The 5,925-nt window shown below is 43.4% G+C and overlaps 1 pseudogene; it reads left to right on the plus strand.

The window, feature by feature from the left end:
• Positions 1–5,639: 5,639 nt before the first annotated feature.
• LOC117040063 lies at positions 5,640–5,925 on the plus strand (annotated as a pseudogene).

Consider the following 5,925-nt stretch of genomic DNA (forward strand, 5'->3'; position numbering starts at 1 on the left):
TGGCTTCGTTTCAGCTTTTGGGTAGGAAGAGTGTCTGTCTTATACAAACGGTTTGCATATTGACCCACAAGATTGGAACTCCCTCAGACCAGGCTGGAGTGGGGAAATCTTTAGGCAGTTTCTGCTCCAGCGATCCATCTGTTGTTCTTTTTTGAGGAAGGAGTAGTGGGTGGGTTTCGCTCCTCCTGGTACATTTCTGCAATGACTTTTGTCTATTTCCCAGCCCCTTTAAGATAAAGACCAGCACAGGAGTTTCTGGGGAGCACACACACCTATTACCCCCCCTCCAGAAGTTGCTGAACTACAACTCCCATCATCCTCCCTAGCCATTGGCTGATGGGAGTTAAGAGTTTAGCAGCATCTGAAGGGCCAAAGGTTCCCCACACCTGCATTAATCCATTTACAGGTAGGCATCTCAGTTTGCAATTTCAAGCAGCAAGCTAGCTAGGGATCAATGTCTTTGAAATGTCTAATCATTATAAGAAAGTTAGTTTCCCTCCTAAGAACACTACTGATTTTCCCTGAAGTAACACTATCCCAGAAGAAAGTGCAGGTTGTGCCGGTGGTTCCTGGTATGTTCTAGATCCAGCCCCAAAATAATAGTGCACGTCTCAGGATGCTGAATTTTTTATTATTATTATTTTCAAAGCAACCATGTGACTTTTGCCTTTCTTGCACTTCTTTTCTAATGTAGGTTTAGGGCATAACCTAACATACTTAAGAAAGATGGTGAAGACCACCTGAGTGTTGTTTTCTGGAAAAGTGGTACACTATTAGCACAGGGCTATCCAAAATGAGATTTTATAATTGTGAACTGCTTTGTATACCCAAAAATCCCAGTAGAAATGCCATAACCCCATCCCAAAAAGTCCACTATGTCATAGAATCATAGAATTGTAGAGTTACTCCCCTTGTGTTTTGATCAGTCCTGGAGCAAACAGAATTCAGCAACCAATAGAGCTGTGTGTCTGCCCCAATTTCAGGTGTGGAGAACCTTTGGCCTGCCAGATGTTGCTGAACTACATCTCTCATCTCTGGCTGTTAGCCATGCTCGTTGCCTGGGCTGATGGGAGGTGTATTTCAAGACATCTGGAGGGACAAAGGTTCCCCCACACATGCCCTAAGCCTGCCAGCAGTACAATGTAAGAAATCTTTCCGGGAAGGGTTACAGGGCTCTGTTGATGTCATCCAGGGCATACCTACCTTCCCCAAAAGGAACAAATGTGAAGAATGGCAAACCAATTACAGTGGTACCTCGACTTACGAATTACTCGACATACGAATGAAAAAAGTGCCCACGCGCCTACGAATTTTTTGACATCCAAAGGACATCCATTGGTGGTTTTAGATGGGGTTTACTCGACTTACGAATTTTTCCGAATTTTTCATTTCCAATGCATTCCTATGGGGAAATCGCTTTTTTCGACTTAGGAATTTTTTGACCTACGAATGTGCATTCGGAATGGATTAAATTCGTAAGTCGAGGTACCACTGTATCTGTTTTAATGTCATGCAAGAGGCTTCTTTCTTAGGTAGGAAGGAGGACCTGGAGGCTGCAATTGGGTATTAGTGGCCTATGTTGCATGCCACTAGTCACTTGATGACCCTTCATATACAGATTCAAGAGCTGCCTTGCAGCAGATCACACAAATACAACAAGAGCTAATGAAGGGTGTAACTCTTTTTTCTGTGCTGATTAATACACAGCCAGTAGGGCCTCAGTGGGTTTATTCACAAGGAACAAGGAAGTCTGCAAGAAAAACATCTCATGAGGGACTGGGCCAGTTTTCCCTTCAATACAACAAACAATAGTAAGTTTGATGTAGAGAACCTTTGGCCCTCCAGATGTTGCTGAACTACAACTCCCATCATTCCTGGCTGTTAACCATGCTTGCTGAGACTGATAGGAGTTGTAGTTCAGGAACTTTTGGAGGGCCAAAGGTGTAGCTGGAAGTGCCAAACAGCATCAAGCTGAAATAACTGACAAAGAAGCAGAATAGGACTTTAATCAGCATTTGTTTGTCCTGCATTAAAAGGTATGTAACAAACAGGCTCTTCCCACTACCTCATTCCCCTGCAGCAGGTATTCACACAGGCATTACTATCTCTGTATCAATAGGTTAGGGACGCGGGTGGCGCTGTGGTCTAAACCACTGAGCCTAGGGCTTGCCGATCAGAAGGTCAGCTGTTCAAATCCCCGCCATGGGGTGAGCTCCTGTTGCTCGGTCCCTGCTCCTGCCAACCTAGCAGTTCGAGAGCACGTCAAAGTGCAAGTAAATAAATAGGTACTGCTCTGGTGGGAAGGTAAACAGCGTTTTCATGCACTGCTCTGGTTTGCCAGAAGTGGCTTAGTCATGTTGGTCACATGACCCGGAAGCTGTCTGTGGACAAATGCCGGCTCCCTCGGCCAATAAAATGAGATGAGCGCTGCAACCCCAGAGTCATCCATGACTGCACTTAACGGTCAGGGGTCCCTTTACCTTTATCTAGAGATTATCTAGCTAATAGCCACCAATTACTTTACTGTATTTGCTATGAATTTGACCAATCTCCCTTTAAAGGCATCAAACCAGTTGTCATTGCCAAATCCTGTCTCAGTGAATTCCATAAACTAATTTGGATGTTCATCACTTTGGGTATGTCTTGACTCTGTTGCCATTGATGTAGTAGAGCATTGTGTAGCAGATGAGGGTTCCCTGTACATACTTGTTGGAACTACAGCTGCCATATTGGCCATGTTGGCTAGGGCTGATGGGAGTTGGGAGTTCACAACATCCAGAGAGAGACGCCAATTGGCTACCCCTGTCTACAGAAGCCCTTTGGGCAAGTTTATTGGAAGCTAAAAATGAAAGCAGTGTATCATTTAACTCTTGGTCATTCAATATGTTGTTATGTTGCTTAGCATATAATAAGATAGACTTTCTTTTAATAATCTCCCTAAGCTCTTCCCTGCAACCACATTCATTGAGTTCTAATTGAAATAAAACAGCTCCTCTGTAGGGGAACCCTTAAGACTGAAGGTCTATACCTCCATTACCTGTAAGGGAAATATTTTGGACTGATTTCTTTGGCATAATTTCTTCAGAAGGCATGTGCAACCCTTCTTGAGCAGACTTGGCTTTCAGTCCCTGCATATAAAAATCATACCCACTTTTCTGCATTAGACTTCTGCAAATATTGACTTTGGAGGCAGCAAAAGGGTAGAATTTAGATAGCCATTTGCTTCAAGTGGTCTTTTTTTTGTAAATTGCTTTGAGTGTGGGTGTTTCTTTTCATCCAAGATCACTGCGTGCCCCAAATGAATAATACTGTGTAAGTAAAGTTAGTAACTTTATAAAGTGAGATGTCCTGCCCACCTAGCACTTCGAAAGCACACCAGTGCAAGTTGATAAATAGGTACTGCTCGGGCGGGAAGGTAAATGGCGTTTCCATACGCTGCTCTGGTTCGCCAGAAGCGGCTTTGTCATGCTTGCCACATGACCTGGAAGCTGTCTGTGGACAAACGCCGGCTCCTTGGCTTATAGAGCAAGATGAGCGCGCAACCCCAGAGTCATCTGCGACTGGACCTAATGGTCAGGGGCAGGGTGGATTTGATTTAAATCAAACTGATTTAAATCACGATTTAAATCACTAGTCAGTAAAGCTCAGGGTGGATTTAAATAAATAAATCTGATTTAATTAAAATTAAATTTAATTTTTTAAAATCCAATTTTTTTTATTTAAATCAATTTTTTTATTTAAATCGGTTTTTTTTTATTTAAATCCACCCTGAGCCTTACTGACTAGTGATTTAAATCGTGATTTAAATCAGTTTGATTTAAATCAAATCCACCCTGGTCAGGGGTACCTTTACCTTTACCTAAGGTTATTACAGAATTTCTGCATGCAGTCTGTGTTTAGCATGAAGCAAACAAACTGTGTCCTAGTTTAAATGTCACAGTCAAATGGCTTCCCCAGGTCTATGTTGTTGTGTTTTATGTGTTTTTAACATTTCACTATACACTAAGTCACTCGAAAAGGTGAAAGTATATAGTAGATGGCAGGTAACTAAGCTAGGTGCATGCAGCTTCCAACCTCCTCTGAATCATCCATTTACAGGCAAGATGCTCATACTAGAGTACAGGGATGGGGAACCTTTGGGCCCACCAGGTACTGCTGCAGAAAAGTCCCCATCATTTCTGACCAGGGGCTGTGCTGGTTAGGATGATGGGAGCTGGAGTCCCAACATCTGCAAGGCCACAGATTTCCCCACCTCTGCCCTAATGCTATTATCAGTGTGCTCCCAGCTTTAGGAGACTTAAAACTTTCATTTTATATAGATGGGAGGAAACCAGTCTCTTCTAGTGTGCCTAATATCTTGGCTTATATCTTATGTATAACTGGAAGAAAAACAAAACAGGCAATTTGCATCTTATGTGCATTTAACATGTGATTTCAGCAATACGTGCTTGGCGGCAGGCTACATTCCAGCCTTTTTCTTCTGCCTGCTTCTGTTTCTCTGCTTGCTTCCCTCTCATCAGTCCACAAACCCATGTCTGCCAAGGCAAATACTGCTTGGCATGTTTTGTGAGTGGGGTGCCTTTGGTGTGGTAGCTCTGAGAATGAAGATCCACAATGTTTTCATGAGAAGTTGCAAGAAAAGCTTTTCAGTCTGGGTGTACTTGAGGCCTCCAGCTTCCTCCCACCTCTGAGCCTTCAACTTGCCAGTTGCCCCCTTTGAACAATCATGGCTTCTCAAAGAATCCTGTGAACCTCAGTTAAGGGTACTGAGAGTTATTAGGAAACCCCCTTTTCCCCTCACAGTGTTACAATTCCCAAAGTTCCCATGGTAAAAGGATTGACTGTTAAACCACTCAGGGAATTGTAGCTGTCAGAGGACTAGGGGTTTCCTAACAACTGCAGCACCCATAACAAATTGAAGTTCCCAAGATTCTTTGGGGAAATCATGACTGCTTAAAGCAATGCTATATTGCTTTAAACCTATGGTGCAGTTGGGGCCTCATTTTACTTGCTAAAGAATTGTGTTGCTGGTGCTGTATACCCCACTGTGCCCAATAAACAATGGTGCCTTTCAATATATTTTCAGACTTGTCTCTCTTCTAGCAAAATATTCTATGGCAGATGTACATTAAGTCCAGTTTGAGATTGCCCATCTGATAACATTATATAAGTACAGATGAACAGTCTGTGTATGTAACTAATAAAGCAGAATGTATCTTATAGAAATTGTGGATTATTGTGGAATGTTTCAAAGCACCCTGCATGGCACCTAGCAGTACCATGAAGCTAGTGCCTTTTTTGTTTGTTTGTTTTTTTAGACCGGCATCTTTCACGCATTTCGGTGTCAAAACATTTTTTAGAACCACACGCAGGAGATAGATTTTGATGCTGCCTCCTTATATATACTGGCCACATTCACAAAACACATTTAAAACGGGATTGTTTTTAAATAGTCATGGCTTCCCTCAAAGAATCCTGGGAACTGATTTGCTAAGAGGGCTGAGAATTGTTAGGAGCACCCCTTTTCTGCTCCCAGAGTGGTTTATCAATAATCCCTCTTCACAGGGAACTCTGGGAATTGTAGCTCTGTGAGGAGACTAGTGGGTCCCTTTGACGGGAGCGATGGTTGAGGCGAGAGCGGGCAGAGCTGCAGGCAACATGGCCACCAGTCAGAAGCATCAGGACTCCGTGGCTGAGCCCATGGGGGACAAGTCTCTTGGTACTTTAGTTGGCATTGGAGATGTACTTGGCAGGAAGCTGGAAGACAAAGGCTTTGACAAGGCGTACGTGGTTCTGGGACAGTTCTTAGTGCTGAAGGACAAGGACCCCTTCCACGAGTGGCTGAAGGACACGTGCGGCACCAACGCCAAGTAATCCAGAGACGGTTATGGCTGCCTGAAGGAATGGTGTGATGCTTTCTTGTGA

Source organism: Lacerta agilis, chromosome Z, assembly GCF_009819535.1.
Source record: "Lacerta agilis isolate rLacAgi1 chromosome Z, rLacAgi1.pri, whole genome shotgun sequence".
Classification (NCBI taxonomy): Eukaryota; Metazoa; Chordata; class Lepidosauria; order Squamata; family Lacertidae; genus Lacerta; species Lacerta agilis.